This window comes from Apodemus sylvaticus, chromosome 22 (genome assembly GCF_947179515.1).
Source record: "Apodemus sylvaticus chromosome 22, mApoSyl1.1, whole genome shotgun sequence".
Lineage (NCBI taxonomy): Eukaryota > Metazoa > Chordata > Mammalia > Rodentia > Muridae > Apodemus > Apodemus sylvaticus.
In genome coordinates this window covers 35,481,816-35,501,344 of record NC_067493.1, presented here as the reverse complement: position 1 = coordinate 35,501,344, position 19,529 = coordinate 35,481,816, and the positions used below count along the sequence as shown (strand labels likewise).

The 19,529-nt window shown below is 45.7% G+C and overlaps 1 pseudogene; it reads right to left on the bottom strand.

The window, feature by feature from the left end:
- Window positions 1-1,694: 1,694 nt before the first annotated feature.
- Window positions 1,695-2,581, bottom strand: LOC127672845 (40S ribosomal protein SA-like; annotated as a pseudogene).
- Window positions 2,582-19,529: the final 16,948 nt, after the last annotated feature.

Sequence of the window (19,529 nt, the reverse complement as noted above, 5' to 3'; positions counted from 1 at the left end):
CAAGGCTCCAGAGATGGATCCAATTGAGGACCCAAGAGAACTTAAGAAATAAGAGATGGACTGACACATGGGCACACATAATGGTGGGATTAGGTGGACTGGACTCTCTGATGGGAAAACCACAGCACTCCCAGAAGCTCTGTGTTTATTATTTAGCATTGAATAGAGAGGTAGGTTATTGCATATAGTTGAAGAAGGAATTGAAGTTATTGCAGGTAAATAAAGAGTCAGAGTCTCTGGACCAAGGAGGCAGGCTTAGCTAATCTCAATTGGAGAGGTCTCTACAGGGGAGCAGTCTTCAGACTGTAAATATACAGAGGAAGAAAACTCCATGGTCATTTTCTACATGCACTATCAATATTCACACTCACTCCAGGCAGATGCAACCAGTTCCCTGAGCCTAGCCTGGGGAAGGCTTTGACTTTTCCCCATGAGTATGAGGCTCTGAGATCCTTGGCATGGTCATGGTCATGTCACCAGCACACAGTCACACAGGACATCACTGGCTCAGGGCTTTCTCTGAACCCACTAACAGACCAAAAACATAATTACATCCAACTGAAGCTTGGTGAACCAGTGACTTTATTGGGGGTACTTACAAGAGCACATAGCTTCAGCACCTTCACTACCAAAAAGACACACACACACACACTAGCATATAGATCCCTGCACAATGTGCACACAGCTAGACCACCAAAGAGTTACCTATCAACTTCCAATTATATGTTTCTTGGGAAAGGGGAAGAGTCTACCAAGTCTTATAAGTTTCCTGAACCTCTGGTTCTTGCAAGTTTGCTTGGGTGTTTTAGGAGCTTCCCCCGTTCCATGAAAAAATGTTTCAATCCACAGAAAACATCTACATGGCTGACATATAAAGCAAAGTCACAGCTATTAGAGCACTAATGACAGACCAAAGAATGAGTTTGTTTGAGTTACTTACAGGATCAGTGACGAACATTTATTTACTTAAAAGAACATAGACAGTGGTCCCAATAAAAAGCCAACCCCAACATAACTCTGTAACAACTGACAAAAGCTGCATCTTTGGAGCTCCTTGAACAATTTTCAGGAAGCTCCATGGAAAAATAGCATCTTTGTCAGCAATTGCTATTGCTAATACAACCTTAGGGAAAGGCCTTGTGAATCTTGCAGCTTTCTGAGATTTTCAGGTTTCCTGAACTTCCTGAAACGTGTTTCCTGAGGCTTATAAATTTCATGCATTTCCTGAGCCTTGTAAGTTGTATATGCTTTCCGCCTCCGTACTGGAAGGACCCTTTACATTCAGAGGAAAGAGCTACACAATGTTGCTTAATTTGGCAAGAAGACAGATCTAAAAGCAGATCAATGAAAGAAGACACCACAGATGCACAGACCTGACAAAGACCAAGTAGTTGCCTACTTTGTAACTACTCGCCAAGTAGTGAGGTAGTAATCAAACCTGCCTCATGAGAAGGTCATGGGAGATTTCCTAAGAAGGGGATCATTTAAGTTGAGTAAAGATTTATGAAGCAACATTATGACGGCATGATGGCTGATAACCATTGTTGGTGTGAAAGGAGTTTGTGTGTGAGAAGACTGGAGAGGGTGACTAGAGGGCAGTCTGGGCTATTCATACCATGTTTTGTTTTTCAACTTTTAGAAACTTTATTTTCCTTCCACCTTCCTTCCCTTTGATCAGATGTCTGCAAAGGGGCTCAGGACCACTCAGCGGTGGCTCTAACACACTCGGCGGTGGCCTGCAGTGTGGGAGCTGCTGACCAGTCCTCAGTGGCTGGCTGTCCACTCCAGTCTTCTGTGGGAGTTGTTTGAGTTACTTATAGGAGCAGTGATGAACGTTTATTTACTTAAAAGAACACAGACAGTGGTGTCCTGCACACCCTCAGACCAGTCAGCCACCTCAGACTGAGGAGCAGTAAACTCAGGAGCTGGTGTGATCCATTTGCCCTGGAATTCCTCCTTGGTCACAGCCTCCTCAACAGCAACTTGCTCCTCCTTCTCAATCCCCTGCAGGACTCTGTAGAAGTGAAAATCAGGTATAACCACCCATGGATGCTCAGGGAGGCAGTACCTCACATGTGCAGGACATCCCAGGCCAGCATCCGCCACATCAGACCCACTGAGTGAGCTCCCTTGTCGCATGGGATGGCAATACCCGCATTGCCCAGGGGAGAATCTGTGTCACACAGAGCAATGGCGGACAGCAATAAGAGGCCTCTCTGAGGGGCTAGTGCTCAACCCTGGGATCAGTCAACACTAGAAGGCATGGCTCCCTGAGGAGTGCTTGGATTTGGTTAGTGAAGGTCCCAGGTAGAAAGCAGCCAGCGACGGAAGTGGCTCCAGTTCACTTCAGCAAACTTCAGCACAGCCCACTGGCCAGTGTTCTCGGAGGAGACGATGCTGAGAGCTCCAGCCTCTCCCAGGGTCTCTCTAGATTTATGACGTAGATACAGTCACTCTCCCTTTTGTAGACATACTGCTTCATCTGAAAGTCAAGGTTGGTGCCACCGAAGTGGCTTCCCGCAGCAAGGAATCTGAGGACATCCCCCTCCTTCATCTGCAGGACACCAAGGGCTCCAGACATTGTGTAAGTTTCCCTTTAAGTTATGACAGGAATCAAGAACGCCATATTGACCTCTCCCTGGGCAGCACGGAAAGCTACTCGTGCCATGTTTGAAAGGATTGCTATAAGCTTAGGGCCCCCAACACCAAGTTCTCAGCACCAAGGAGATTTTTGTCCCAGAGAGACAGAGGGCAGGGAATAAGAGACAGAGACAGGAAATAGAAGACTAGGCAAAAGATGAAGGGAACAAGGGAGAGAGATATTTGTTCCTGGGGGTGAGGGCCCAAAGGACTACCTCTGGATAGAGAGGAGACAGACACAGCCCATAAGAAAATGTCAGTTTATAAAGGTAAAAGGGGAAAGCCCATGTTTGGATGAGGTGTTTTCATTTTAATTGGGCATGTTGATTAGGTTAGACAAAGGAGGCTTTTGAATACTGGACTTTAGTGCTTTGATAGCTGGACCTTGGTAGTCAGCCTCGGGAGGACACAGTAGCCAGATAAGGGAGTGGACGTTGAGGGCTAGCTTTAAGAATGTAGTTTGACTTTTAGCAAGGAAAGGCTAATGGAAGGCAAGGGCTAGGTCTGCCAGAGCCATGTTTTCCATGCTCGGGCTGGCCAGAGTACCTTCAGTGTTCCTCTAACCAACAAAGCTCGAAGCCTGTCATCCAGAAACTGCGGAAACCGCGTGACGTAGTCCAGGAAACACGCACACAGGAAAGGCATCGCGGAGACAGAAGCATCGTCAAACGTGTGGTTGGGAGAAGATGTCGGTCTTTGTGTGTGTTTTACTCCCTTATAAGAAGAAAAGGTGCAGATATGATGCAAGTGCCAGAATCCAATCACCTAGACCTCACCACTGTCTGAAAAAGAAAATAAGAACCAAAGAAAATACGTCCTGGGATGCACCTTCGGGGTTTGCAAGGGGGTAACATTCACAATCGCAGCTCTCTCATATTGCTCTCTGTAAAGGAATCTTAGTAGTGGCTATTGTCACATGGAGATAATCATTGCTGCCTCATTTGATAAATGTCAGGAGCAAACTTAGTCCATCAAGCTCTATGGCGCTTTAGTTCCTACACAGATGAGATAGATAAAAGGCTGGGGGCGTGGCTCAGCGGTAGAGCCCCTGCTTAGAATCCCCCAGGGAGGAGCTGGGGGCGTGGCTCAGTGGTAGAGCCCCTGCCTAGAATCCCCCGGGGAGGGGCTGGGGGCGTGGCTCAGTGGTAGAGCCCCAGCCTAGAATCCCCCGGGGAGGGGCTGGGGGCGTGGCTCAGTGGTAGAGCCCCTGCCTAGAATCCCCCAGGGAGGGGCTGGGGGCGTGGCTCAGTGTTAGAGCCCCTGCCTAGAATCCCCCAGGGAGGGGCTGGGGGCGTGGCTCAGTGGTAGAGCCCCTGCCTAGAATCTCCAAGTGAGGAGCTCTGGGTTGTGACTCAGTGGTAGAGCTCCACCCTAGAATCTACCAATGATTGGCTAGGTGCGTGGTTCAACTTTAAAGCACTTGCCTGGTATGCCCAAGACCCTAGATTCAATTCTCAGAACAGCAACAACAAAAGAAACCAAAGAAAAGGCAAAGGCTCTATCCAATATTTTTACAACCAAATTCCGAGCAGCATTTTCACAAGAGTCAAAAGATGGAAGCGACCCAAGTCCCACACACGGATGAATGGATAAATACATATGCAAAAGGTAGTCTATCCATACACAGGAACAGCATTCATTCATACCAATGAATGAAATTCTGATGTACTATGCAATATGGACAAGGCTTGCACAGATGCTCAAGGAAATAAGTCAGTCACAGTAGAACTGCCTCAGACTTCTATTTATATGTGATATCTAGAAAACAAATCTATACAGAACAAAAGCTAACATTCCCAGGTGCTGGGCTAGAACTGGAAGTCATTGCCAAGTGAATGCCAAGTTTCTGCTTGGGGTGATGAAGAAATTTGGAACTGGATAATGGTTTCAGTTGTTCAACATTGTACATGTATTAACTATCAGTGAACCAAAATTAAAATGGTGTGTTTGACAAATGTTATCTATATTTTAGTACATTTCTTTTAAGTCAGAACAAAATTACCAGAAATTGATGGACAGTGACTGTCCATCTGAAAGTCAAGTTCTTTTCTCATTGCTGTGGTAAAATTCATGACACAAAGCAACTTATGGAAGGAAGACTTTATCACAGCCCACGATGAGGAAGGACCGACTGGGAGGCGGCCGGTCACACCGCATCCACAATCAGGAAGCAGAGAGTAATGGACGCCGGTGCTCAGCTTGCTCTCTCCTGTACAGTCTAGGACCTCAGCTCGTGGGATGACAGCGTCCACAGCGGCAGGTCTTTTTATCTCCATTTAGTCTCTCAGGAAACATCATTACAGATGTCCTTGATGGTGTGGCTTCCTAGACTGAAGAGATGGCTCAGCAGTAAAAACACTGGCTGTCCTTCCAGAGGTCCCAAGTTCAATTCCAGCGCCCATGTAGCAGCTCACAGCCGTGCGTAACTGTAGCCCCCTGGGAGCCAATGCCCTCTTATGGTATACATAAATGCAGATGAAACCCCTATATACATAAATAAATAAATCTTCTTCAAAGGGATATCTCCTATGTGATACTAAATGCAGTCAAGTTGACAATGAGATAAATAAAAGGCTGTGGGTGTGACTCAGTGGTAGAGCCCCTGTTTAGAATCCCCAGGGAGGAGCTGGGGGCGTGGCTCAGTGTTAGAGCCCCACTTTAACTATCACAATGACAGTGGCAATAATAGACTCTAAAGCACTGGAATCCCATGCTGCAGTCCCAGAACTGGAGAGGCTAAGGCAAGAGGATTGCATTGAAGGCTGGCCTGTACAGAATGACCCTGCATCAAAAAATAAAATACATATTTATATACATTGTTATATGTATATTTTACATATAATATATATATACATACATATAAAGACTGTCTCAAAATTATATATAGACATACAGATACAATGACCTTTCTTCAAAAACAAAAAGACTTTCTCTCAAAGAAATGGGGAAATGTCTCAGGGTTCTTGCTGCACTTCCAGAGGACCTGAATTTGGTTCCCAGCCAGTGTGCATAGCACATTGAGTGGCTCCTAGTCACCTGTCCTTAGCTCCCAGAGATCTGATACCCTGTTCTAGACATCTTAGGCATCCCACACATACCATACACACACACACACACATACCATACACACACACACACACTGCACACATGCACAAACACATACATGTACATAAATAAAAAATACAAAATATACCTTCTTGAAGTCTACATAAGGACTTGGTAGTACAGGCCTTTAAAGCCAGAATTTGAGAGGCAGACTGCAGGTAGAGATCTGTGAGCTCAAGGTCAGCCAAGGCTGCATAGTGAGTCTCCAGTTCACACACACACACAACACACACACAACACACACACACAGAGTAAAGAAGGACCTCTGGGAAGAGGTAACTGGATGTGCTATCAACAGTGTTAATTTACGCAAACAAGAGAAAAATAAAAAGAATACCAAGAACATCAAATATTATTAATACCAAATATTACTCATGATATTCTGAAACAAGGACGTCACAGAACTGTTTTCCCTTCTCTGATACTTGATAGGATTCAATGAGCTATTGTCATGGTTTAAAATGTCTCCTGTGAGTCTCCTATCTCGTACACTTGGTCTCCAGGTTGTACCACTGCACTGAAGGCTGTGGAACCCTTGAGAAGTGGGGCCTGTCTGGTGGAAGGTCGCCAAGGGTGAGTCTTTGAATGTTCCACCGGCTCCGGTTCCATGCCAGCTCCTTCTCTCTTAGTCTACCACGAAATGATGTGTCTCTGGCTGATGCATGCCCTCTGCCAGAAATTACATACTTTGGGGCTAGGCAATGAGCCCAGGTCCTCTGGAAGAACAGAAACCACGCACACAGACAATAAGCTAAATACACATAAGCTACTGATCTTTTAGTGCCCAACATAGACTTCTCCTTGCCCCTCTCTCCTCCCTTCCCCTCCCCTCTCTCTCTCTCAGAGGAAGAACCAGTCACACACCATAAGGAGTAAATTTTCCATTCTCACCACCCAATCATAATCTAGAAGGTGCAGCTCAGTTCCCTCTCCCAGAAGACCACCCCCTCAACCCCAACCCCTGCCCACTTCTCTGAGCCGATACCAGCCTTGAGGACTGAATCCTACTGCACTCCTGAGAGCTCTCTCACCATTCTAAGAACACAGTTGTTCACTGTTTTGAAAAAGTCACACTTTAGGATCCCAAAAAAATATTCTGTGGTCCCCTGACCCTCTGTAATGTCCTGTGCACATGAGTTTTGTGTGAATACATGTGTGCATGCATGTTTGGGTGTAGGCATGCAAATGTGTGCGTGCATATGTGTACCCATGCTTGGGAGGCTACAGGACAACTGTTGGTATTCTGTCTAAGCTCCACCCCACACTTACCTGGCAACAGCCAGGTATGCCCCACCCCATAGATCTGGCCCACTATAAAAGGGGCTACTTGCCCCTCTCTCTCTCTCTCTCTCTCTCTCTCTCTCTCTCTCTCTCTCTCTCTCTATCTATCTATCTCTCTGTCTCTCTCTGTCTCTCTCATAGCTCTCTCTCATCATACTCTCACCTCTCTGCCCTTCTTGAGCTCTCCTCCCCTCCCCTTCTCTCCATGTGGTCATGGCCGGCCTCCACTTATCTACTCCCTACTCTCTACTCTCTCTCTCTCTCTCTCTCTCTCTCTCTCTCTCTCTCTCTCTCTGCCTCCACTATACCATTAACTCCCATCCTCTGCCCTGAATAAACTATTCTATTCCATGTCTGTGTGCGTGTGGTCCCTCAGGGGGAAGAGGTGCTTGGGCATGGGCCCGCCTGGGCACCCCCTTCCCCCACACCACCGTGCCACATTCCCTAAACCCCTCTCTCTCTTTTTAAGCCCCCTTCATTGGTGCGTTGGCTGGGAACAAACCCTTCAACAACCTCAAGTGTCGTCCCTCAAATATCTCACTGTCTGTCTGTCTGTCTGTCTGTCTACCTGCCTGCCTGCCTGCCTGCCTGCCTGTTTGTTCGTTTTGAAGTGAGTTCTCTCACTGCCCTGGAACTCAGTGACAAAGCTATACTGATTGACCAGTAAGCCCAGGAATCTGCCTTACTCCACCTTTGTGACACAAGTGTACACCACCGTGCCTGGTTCTTTTTAATGTGGGCCCAGGGGTTTGAACTCAGGTCTTTATACTTGCAAAGCAAGTGTTTTACTGACCAAGCTATTTGGCCAGCCCCACAAGAGCCCTGTGATAAGAATAATGTAGGGAAATGTAGGATCAACTCTCACCTTACACAAAAGCTCATTAAAGACATTGAGAAGCCCAGCAATGTTTGACTTTGCTTTACCCAGTGTGCTTTGCGAAATTATCTGTCCTTGTGCACTTGCTACAGCTGATTAACACTAGTTAATATCTGCCTACACCTGTACCTTCATTCTCCTTGGGTAAGAAACTGCGGCCATAATAGATTCACAAGCAAACCCGTATCTTCCCCAGAATGTAGGCTCATGGAGGGCAAAGTCTACATTTGCAATTTCTTTCAGCCCATCCCTCTACAACGCCACGCACAGCACCTGACAGTACCTCCTGATGGATCCTGTTGCCTTGACAACCAGCTCAGAGTTGCTATTTCAGGACATTCTCTCCATCCTTGGAGCCCCGGGAAAGCAGCGAATGCCATAAGACATTAGTCTGAGAGCGCAGCCTCTTCCGCAAAGTGGCGTTAATAATGTCCCGAGCCTCTCATCAGCCAGGGCTCCCTGAGACAGGAAGGAGAAGCTCTCAGTGACAGATCACCAAAGCCAATCTCAAGAGCAGGATGCTAACAGCAACTGCTCAATTCTCTTTTATTTTTCCAGCTAATTTGGTAGGTGGGAAGTGACAGTGAATTGTTTACAGCCTCCCTTCTTAGAGGTAATATGACCCCTCCAGTCTCTGTCAAGGTACCTCTTTTGTCTTTGTCAACAGTCCCTCTATGCTGAAGAGCTCTTTATGGAGATGCCAAAGCCCAAGGGTGTCCTGTCTGAGGGCCTCTAATTATAAGGAGAGTGCATTTCCACCTGGTCCCAGGAAAGGCGGGGCAGAGTGTGGGGGATGAGGATCCCTCCCTCCCAGGACAGCTAAATAGCAATGCCTGCTTCCTGTTCTGGTCCAGGAGCTGTCTCTTCCGTGGTCTGTAGTGAGCCCAGGGGTCCTGCCAGGGATAAAGAGATGCCTTCAAAACACCAATTTGTGGCTGGAGAAATGGCTCCGCAGTTAAAAGGCTGTACTGCTCTTTCAAAGGATCTGAATTTGATTCCCAACAACGACATGGCAGCTCATTGCCACCTATAACTCCAGATTCAAGGAATCTGATGCCCTCTTCTGGACTCTGTAGGCACTAGCATGGGCACAGACACATACTCACATACAGATATACATAATTTTAAATATATGTATATATTTATACATATATATAATACATATACACATATACGTATGTGTGTGTGTGTGTGTGTGTGTGTGTGTGTGTGTGTGTTCCAGAAAACCTGAGTTCTATACCCAGCTCCCAGAACCCAGGAGAACACAATGCCTCTGGCCTCCACAGGCACCTCCATGCATGTGCACATAACCACACTTAGACACACACACATAATTTTAAAATAATAAAAAATAAATGTTTTTAAATAATAAATAATGTTTAATGAATGTCAATCTGCTTTATCACCTAGGCATAAAAAGGTGTCTGCGGGCCAATTTGAGGCAGGCAAGGACAAGAACTAGTTTAGGAAGCTGAGACGGTGCTTGGCATGAGCTATGCACAAACCTTGCATCTATCTGCTAATGCACTTGGTAGCCCGAGACCCTTATCTGCATACACTATGCAAACACACCTTTTCCTGAACTATGCACCTAGCAACCTGTGAGCAACCTAGGATGTCTGCTCACATCAAGCCAAATGCATGCCCCTCTCAGGACAATGCAGTAAGTTTCTCTTCCCCTGAGCAACTATCAGACCTAAACAGACTCTATTCAATTATATTCCAGTTAGGTGACTTGGGGTTGTGTGTGCAGTAAGGTAAACTATGTCCTCTAAGTGATCATTTAGAGAGAACTTCCTATTTACCATCTTATGCCTATTCATAATTAGGTATGCATGTGATTAAAAGCAGATGCATCACAGGAAAGTATGTAAGCAGGCACAGTGAGCAAAGGCTTATGTAAGCCAAGCCTGTCAATCAAACCAGAGACTTGGGCCCTAGGGTAGAACCTGCTCTGGTTATGATGCTAAATGGCCACGCTGGTCAAGTGCTTTCTACCTATTTATGTTTATACCCGTAGACCTTGGCTGCACTAATCTTGCCTGGAGGATTGTTTTGCATCAGACAGCAGTCATCAGAAAGTTATGTCATTCATCAGAGTGCTGAGAATAGAAGATTAAGTGTCTGCCCCAAACGGGAGCTCAGTAGCAGAACACCACATGTCCCACCAATGCTCAGGGAACATCATGGAAGAAGCATGAGAATGAACATGATAAGCACCAGAGGGTGGGGCAGAGAGCTTGGAATTGCTCTTCAGGACACGATGCAGCTATGCCATTATCCCAGTCATGAGCTCACAGCAACTGTGCTTATCTGTACAGATCAAGCCAGCCAAAATGCCCACGTAGATGGGGAGGTGATCTCTAGGGCCCACGCCCTTTCTGATGAGCTACTGGCAATTGGTAGCTACTGGGGGAGGGGAAATTCTTAATTGAAGCCCCTAAACTCCAATCAGAACCCTTGAGTATCCTCCTCACCCATGTGTCCCACTGTCATTATTGACAGCTGATCTGACTTGTTCTATCATTTTGAATGAAGTTACTCTATTTGTGGTTGTCTGTCTGATTGGTTGATTGGTTTTTTAATGTGCATGGGTGTTTTGCCTGCATGGGTGCACCACATGCATGCAGTGCCCACAGAGGCCCAAGGAGGGCATCAGATCCCCTGTGACTGAAGTTAGAGGCAGTTGTGAGCTGCCTTGTGGGTGCTGGGAATCTAACCTGAGTCTTCTGGTAGAGAAACCGGGGGGGCTTTGCACTCAGCCATCTCTCCAGCTCCTACTCTGTTACTTTGGCAAATCTGTATGAGCCTTTCTTTTAATTCCTTGGAAACACATAACTCAGACCCTGACCCTGACCACCCATAACAGTTGGCTAGAAACAGCAGACAGGCTACACCCAAGAATGGATATGTAACGTTAGAGACTGACACCTATCTGTTTACTTCCGTGGCCTTCCCTACACTGTGATACCACAAGATATACGTGCCAACCACTACTCTGTAACAGACGATCCAAGACATGAAGGCTTGCAGTGGTTTAAATATGATTAGTATCTCTCTTCAAATGAAGGTCCTAGGAGCTTCCTCAAATTGTAGAAATTTTAAGAAGTGGTAATCACCTGTGATTCCAGCACCTGGAAGTCTGAGGAGAAAGATTAAGAGTTCAAGGGTTTGAGGATAGCCTGGGCTACATAGCAAGTTTCATTCCAGCCTGAGCTAGCAAGAGAAATTTTATCTGATAGATAGATAGATAGATAGATAGATAGATAGATAGATAGATAGATAGATGATAGATGATAGATGATAGATAGATAGATAGATAGATAGATAGATAGATAGATAGATAGATGATAGATAGATAAAGATGAGTTAGAGAAATGGCTAATTAAACAAATTTTCAAAAATCAAGTGTTGTTATCCTTAGATTACACTCCAGACAGGGTTTTTATCTAAGGGATTTGACTCCTTTGAGCATGGCCTCTCCACAAGGCTGCTTGGGTTTCCTCCTTGCCTGTAAGCTCAGGGCGCTCCAAGCACCTTCCTAGCAAGAAGTGAAAAATGAAGTTCTCGTAAGATCTGCACCCAGACACAAGTACAGGGTCCGGTCTACATTTCTGTTGTCCCATCAGTCACTGCACTCTCTTCATACAAGAAGACCTGCCACAGTTCCCATATTTCTGTGAGAAAGTTTCAAAGAATATTAGATCATCTTTCACCTACAAATTCCCAACTCGCTAGAGAATGGAATGGAGAGGTATCATTCATGAAGAAGCCATTGTGTGCCATGCTCCATGGCCACTCCAAACATAACACTTATTTCTAGCAATGATGGTGCCTGAGGGGTTTTGGACTTGCTGGGATTGGGTTGAGTTGGGTTGGGTTGGGTTGGGTTGGGTTGGGTTGAGTGGAATTGGGTTGGGTTGGGTTGGGTTGAATTGGGTGGGGTTGGATAGAATTGGGTTGGGTTGGGTTGGGTGGGGTGGGGTTGGGTTGGGTTGGGTTGGATTGGGGGAATTGGGTTGGGTTGGGTTGGGTTGGGTTGGGTTGGGTTGGGTTGGATTGAGTTGGGTTGGATTGGGTTGGGTGGAATTGGGTTGGGTTGGGTTAGGTGGGGTTGGGTGGGGTTGGGTGGAGTTGGGTTAAGGTCAATTTCAGTCCCTCATTTTAAAATGAAGCTGAGCCAGAGCAGTTAAAGAACGCTGTTCTTAGATGCAACCCACCTTGATTTTTCTGAGACAGAGTCTCTTCCTGAGACATGAGGTTCATCAATGAAACTAGGCTGGCTAGCTAGCAAGCCCTAGGGATCTACCTGACTCTGCCTCCCAGTCCTGGCATTACAAGCTCCTGTTACCACACTGGCTGTTTATATAGGTCTGGGAATCCAACTCTTCATGTTTAAGCAAAAAGCTCCTTACCAACTGAACTATTTCCCCGGCCATCACTTGTGAACCAATAAAACAAAACCACAGAAGGGAAAACAAAAAGTTTCCACGAAAATCCAAGATCACATACACAATTTGAAAGTTAAAGCAATTCTTCTAACCTAGACTAAAAACCCCAAAACTATAAAACAAAGTTAAACACAAAGATTATGTACATTTTGAATAAGAATTCTAAAATGAAGACATAACATGGGAAAGATGAAGTATTTGTTTAAGTTAGCTTTGTCAACTTGACACAGCCTAGAGTCAGGCTGAGAAGGAACTATCTGTTAAGAACTACCTGTATCAAACTGGACCATAAGCATGTCTATGGAGAGGGGTGTTTATTGCTAATTGATGCAAAATAGCTCAGTCTACTGCGAACAGCACCATTCCCTAGTCAGATGGTCCTGAGCTTTATAAGAAAGATAAATGAGCATCAGCCTGTGAGCAGGCCGGCCAGCGCATTTCTCTATGATTTCTGTTTCAAGTTCTATCTTGAAGTCCTGCCCTGACTCTTCACAATGATGGACTGTGACCTAGTGTATAAACCAAATGAACCCTTTCCTCTCCTCTGTTGCTATTAGTCATGGTATTATCACAGCAATAGAAAGAAACTGGAATAGCAGTTACAGCGCAGATGTGAGTTTAAGGGCAAATATCTATAATAAGCGAAGAGCTCTTGGGAATTAACAAGAAATGGTAAACATCAGAATGAAAACTGGAGGCAACCGTAGATGCCAAGAGCAAAGCCACCTCACTGCTCCGTGTATAGAAAGATGCTCACGCTGGCTGATAGCCAAGGAGATGTAAATTAAAATTGCAGACACCACTCACACCTGGTATGAGTTCCCGGTAAGGGAGAGAATTCAACATGCGGTGTTTCTGCCTTTGGGGAAAACAAGCTGGTAGCATTGATCACAAAATTAAAACTGGATCTCCTGTGACCCAGATTTCTACCCTACAAAGTGATGGCATAGAACTGAAGCTCACCATCTGTGAGTAGCAGTACTCACCCCGTGGCAAAAAATCTGGGTGCAGAATAAATAGGTGAATAAGAAGCCGAACACTTAATGGTTCACCCACACCATAGAAAGTATGCACACGCCATTAAAAAGAGAAGGTTGGGGGCAGAGAGATGGATCAGTCGGAAAAGACCTGATCACCCGGGTTCCATCCCTAGGATGCACAGGGCTGAAAGAGAGAACTGACTCCTACAAGTTGTCCCCTGACTGCCACAAACACACACACACACACACACACACACACACACACATGTACACACATGTACACGCAGAAATAAATAAATTGACAAACAAATGTAGTTTAACACTTTTCAAAAGATGTCAGAGTCTGCACAGATGGCTGCCCACAGTGTTTCTCAAGCTTTATGCATACATCACCTCCAATAGGTATGCTGAGCATATGTGTGTAGCATCAGATAGAAAATCAACATCTAGAGTGCCACAAACAATTGACAGTTACATGAAGTTTCCTTAGTCTCCCTCGAACCAATGCAATTCTCCTCCATAAGAATGTTCTCTTTCGAGATGTCTCAGTGGGAAAGACTTCTGTCAAGTTAGCATGAGGTGTGAAGAATGAGAAACTGAGCTCAGAACCCATGCAAAGACCAGGTGGGCATAGTGACCTGTCCATGATCTCAATACAGGACGGGATGATGAGGGTTCTAGGCGAAAGCTGGATAATAAAGCTATCCAAAATGGTGAGCTCATGGTTCAGCGAGAGAATCTGCCTCGGGATATAAAGCTAAGAGAGATGCGTGAAAAGACCTATCCTTAGATACCCACATGGACACACTCACACATACGCACCCACACACATGCAAGCATATGTACATGCACACCACACACATACACATACAACAATACTCTCTAGAGGCTGGAGAGATGGCACAGTTATCCTTCTTCCAGAGGACCTGGATTCTGTTCCCAGCACCCACAGCAAGCAACTCACGGTAGCCTATAACTCTAGTTTCCTAGAATTCAACACCCTCTTCTGACCACCATGGGCATCAGAACATGTGGCATACACTTTCACAGACACACACACAGATACATACATGAACTACATGCCCCAGGGTGGAGTGGTATCCAAGGCAGGGCTCCCATTTTCTTACAAGAAGGAGTAGGGGAGATGGAGGGAGGGATTTTTAAGGGTGGAATTGGCACTATTATCGATGCCCACAAGTACTTGCTGACTGGAGCCGGATATAGCTGTCACCTGGGAGGCTCTGCTAGTGTATGACAAATACAGAGGGAGACCCTCTCAGCCAGCCATTGAACTGAGCACAGGGTCCCCAAGAGAAAGGACCCAAAGAGCTGAAGGGGTTTGCAGCACCACAGGAGGAACAACGATATGAGCCACCCAGTACTCCCAGAGCTCCCAGGGCCAAAACCACCAACCAGATAGTACCCATGGTATTACCTATGGCTCCAGACTCATAGGCAGCAGAGGATGGCCTTGTTGGACATCAAAGGGAGGAGAGGCCCCTGGTCCTGGAAAGGCTTGATGCAGCAGTGTAGGGGAATACCAGGACAGGGAAGCAGGAGGGGGTTGATTGGGGAATGGGGGAGGGGAGATGGCTTATGGGACTTTGTGGGGGGGACCAGGAAAGGGGAAATCATTTGAAATGTAAATAAAGAATATATCTAATAAAATAAGGGAAAAAGGTGGGATTGGGAAGACAGGAGGGTGGGGGCTGTGATTGGTATATAAAGTGAATAAAAATGAAATTAATAATAATTAATAATAATAATATAGAAGCCTAATATTCCCTCTCTCCTTCTTCCCTCCCTGCCTCTCTTTCCCTCTTCTTCTCCATTTCCTTCTCTCTTCCCCTCTGCCTCTCTTCTTCCCAACTGCTACAAAATAAACAATTTCCCTTCATGTTGTGCTGGCCATCACAACTCTCTACTTATTATAGACCTAAAGCAATGAGGTCAAGCAACCATGGGCCAAAATCTCGGAAACCATGAATCAAGGTACATCTTTCTTCCTTTAAGCAGTGTCTTCTGCAGTATTTTGTCACAGTAACAGAAATCCAACTCATAAAACCTCTAGCTGGTGAATACCTACATGTCCTAGAAGATCTATTTAAATTTACACTCCGTCTTTAAAGAGTTTCCAGTTAATCACCTTGTCCTCCCCTCTGCTCTAGTAGTCTTTGGGACACATCCTAGAGTAGTGCTCAGCCGTCTGATAACATCCATTCATTTCCTTATTTTTTATTGTGACCCCTAAAGAGCGACTACACCTGATTTGCCTCTTGTTGTCCTCTGGATACCTGGTATCTCCCCCAAAGGCATACATGTAAAGACTTAATCCCCAGCTGACGGCACTATTGACTATGATTGGCTCATGAAGTTTTTCCCTCCTGTGAATTAATCCATTAATGAAGTCAAAACTTGAAGGCCACATTGGGAGGGGAAAGGGTCTTAGAAGACAGAGCCTCAGTGAAGGATGTAGATCACTTTGAAGGCTCTCTTACCCCTGACCATTTCCTGTCTCTCCGTTCTACTTTCTGTCTGCTATGATGTGAGCAGCCCCCACCAGACACTCGTACAGCCATGACAGTCAGCCTTACCTTAGGCTTGAAACAATAGAACTTGCCAAAGAAGGATAAAAATCTCTGAAACCGTGATCCAAAATAAATCTATACTTCTTTTCTATCTCTCCTCAAATGTTTGTCTCAGTGACAAAATGTCTGCATCCTTTGGTGACTGCTGTCATCTAATACTGAGCAAGAAGTAAGTAATTCAGACATGAAGGACTGGAATCCAAAACAAAGCTTTCAAAGCTGCCATCTAAATGCACAGGCAGCAGGAAGCGCCTTGGACAATCATTCTTCCATTTCGCACAGATCTGAGGTTCTAAAAAATTGATTTAAGGATGAAAATGTCTTTCATGGGGCAATGTGGCAAAATTAATTAATGCTGTAATCGAAATCTAGGACTTTATGAGACGTGGCAGAGCCAAATTGTACTTCTCAGCGAGGGTTGCTGGAACAGAGCAACAGGTAGCAGGTCAGCCAGCAAAGAGCTGAGGAAGTCATCATATGAACAGACAACATTGATGGCGACAGCTCATGTCTGTGTGGTGAACAGTCCTCTTAACTAATGTGGTGATGCCAATCAACTGGCAAGAGATACTTTGTACTGTAAGAACGGAGTGTGTGTATGTGTGTGTGTGTGTGTGTGTGTGTGTGTGTGTGTGTGTGTGTGTGACATTCGGGGTATGCATCCATACACAGGTTTGTGTAGTCCTTTTGTTGGTCAGGGTCTTCACTGGCCTGGAACTTGCCAAAACTGGATGGCCAGGAAATCCCTGGAATCGCCCTTATCCCACCTCCCCAGGGCTGGGATTACAATACACACCGCCACACCTGGCTTTTTTATTTGGGTTCCAGGGCTAGAACTCAGGTCATCATGCTTGTCCGGCAAGCATGTTGCCCACCAAGCTGTCTCCGTAGACCCATTTTGCTCATTTATTTTATGAGCAAATTTCCACCATTTGCACAGGTGTGCAGCTCTGGAATAAAGAGAAAGAGCCTGTCAGCCGGGTTCCTACTGCTGTGATGAAACACCATGACCAAAGGAAGGTGAGGAGAAAGGGGTTTATTTGTCTTACACTTCCATATCGCTGCGCAACTCCAAAGGAAGTCAGGACAGGAACTCAAGCAGGGCAGGAACCTGGAAGCAGGAGCTGATGCAGAGGCCATGGAGCGATGCTATTTACTGGTTGCTCCTCAAGGCTTGCTCAGCCTGCTTTCTTATAGATCACCAGCCCAGGGATGGCAATATCCACAGTAGGCTGGGCTCTCCCCCCCACTAATTAATATAATGCTCTACAGGCTTGCCTACAGCCCAGTCTTAGGGGAGCATTTTCGCAATTGGGGTTCCCACCTCTGAGATGATTCTAGCCTGTGTCGAGTTGACATCAAATTAGCCAGCACAGAGCTCCAGTTTCAATGTCAGTGAGCAAGGTGCAAATACCAGAGAGTCGATAATAGCAGGATCTTTTTAAAGATTCATTTCTGAGGGCTGGTGAGATGGCTCAGCAGTTAAAAGCACCGACTGCTCTTCCGAAGGTCCTGAGTTCAAATCCCAGCAACCACATGGTGGCTCACAACCATCCGCAATGAGATCTGATGCCCTCTTCTGGGGTGTCTGAAGATAGCTACAGTGTACCTATGTATGATATTTATTTATTTTCTTTTTATTCACATATATTGATATATCTAGGGGTCAGATGTATAGACGTATGAATGTGGTACCTCAGAGGCAACAGATGCCCTGGAACTATAGTTCCAAGCTTTTGTGAACCCTCTAATGTGGATACTGAAAATTGAACTCAGGTCCCCAATGAGAGCAGTATGGGCTCTTAACTGCTGAGCCATCTCTTCAGCCTGTGAATGATACGAGTGTTAGAGTCTGGGCTCAGGTCCATCTTCTTGGAGACCCTCGTTTGACTACAGGCTTTTCTGTGGATCCTCATTGACTAAGAGCCTCATGGAGGACACGCCTTCCCCCAAGTTCCCATAGCTTCTCCTCCTCTATGAGCAAGGAAGCAACTGGTAAGTGGGTGATCAGTGACAGCATACTGCCTAGCAGCAGATGGGATCTATATTTAGAGGCCCTTCTGAGGAAGAATTAATGCCATTAAGAGCACATCACAGGCCAAGAAAATGAGAGTGGCGAGGCTTTCCAGATAAATCAGAAAACAAAAACAGAAAAGGAAAGAGACACCTGCATGTGTACTCCCCTGAGGTAGCTATTACAACCCCCTCAAATTCATATGCTACAGCTCCAACTCCCAGATTTGGGTGTACTGACTATACAAAACTTTAAAGGTCACTAAAGAAGTAATTTAGAGAAAATGAGGTCAGATGAATGGGATCTAGTCCAATCTTCCCGGGGACCTTTAGAGAATCAGTACACAGAGACACATGGAGAAAGGGGCAGATGGGACACACAGAACAACCTCCTCGGGGCTGCGAGACAGCTAAGTGGGCAGAGAGCTTACTGCACAAGTGTGAGGACTGGAGTTCAATCCTGGGAATCCACATTCAAGATAAAAAGCTGAGTATGCTGACATGCTAGGGAAACAGAGAGGTGGCTCCCCGGGGCTCCCTGGCTGGCCAGCATCATCTATTTAGCCAGTTCCAGGCCATTCAGAACCCTGTATAAAGAACAAAGGGAATAGAATTCCACACACATACACACCCCTGTACACACAAGTGTGCCTACATACATACAAATATGCATATATGTGCATACACAAAAAGAAGACAGCCAACTACAAGCAATGGAGAGTGGTCTTCAAGGGAACTAACCATTAGAAACAGCCATGACAGCCGTGACAGCCATGACAGCCATGACAGCCGTGATAGCCATGCCCAGAGTCTTCCCTCCTAGGTGATTCTAGATCCTATCAACTTGACCATCAAGATTAACAATTGACCATCACAGCCCTTCAGCCCATATTTACTCGTGAGTTTGTTTGCTGCACATTTATTAAGCACCTCCACTCTCTAGGAGAGGTAACAACTTCCTGAAAAAGTCATGACTGAACAGAATCATACAGAACACAGCAGTGAGAAGAAAGTGTTTCCACAGAGAGCAAATCTTCCAACTTCAAAGAATCTGTATCCTTCCAAAACATTTAAAAAATAATAATAATATTCTGTGCTTGGCCAATCCAGAAAGACAGGTGCTTCCTTTAAGAACAGGAGAGAGAGGAGGGAAGAACATCATCCCAGCAGTAGGAACTGGGTAGACAAAGGTCGATGGTATTTAATCTCTATTATCAACTTGATGGGATCTAGAATCACTAGGCAATGAGCCTCTGGGTATGCCTGTTAGGGATTGTCTAGGTTAGGCTAATTGGTTGGTTGTCACTATCAGCTTGACACAAACCAGAATCACTCAGGAAGAAAGTCTCAATTAAGGAATTACCTAGATCAGGTTGGTCTACAGGGCCTGTCTGAAGGGAATTATCTTGACTGTTAGCTGAGGCGGGGAGGAGACCCTGATTGTGGGTTGCACCACTTCATGGGCTGGACCATGGACTGCCTAAGGATCAAGAAAGCCAGCCGAGTAACAGGCAAGCCAGGAACATGAACGGACTTGTCTCTTCACTGTGGGTATGACGCTTTAGGTTCCTGCCTTGACTTCCCCTAGGTGATG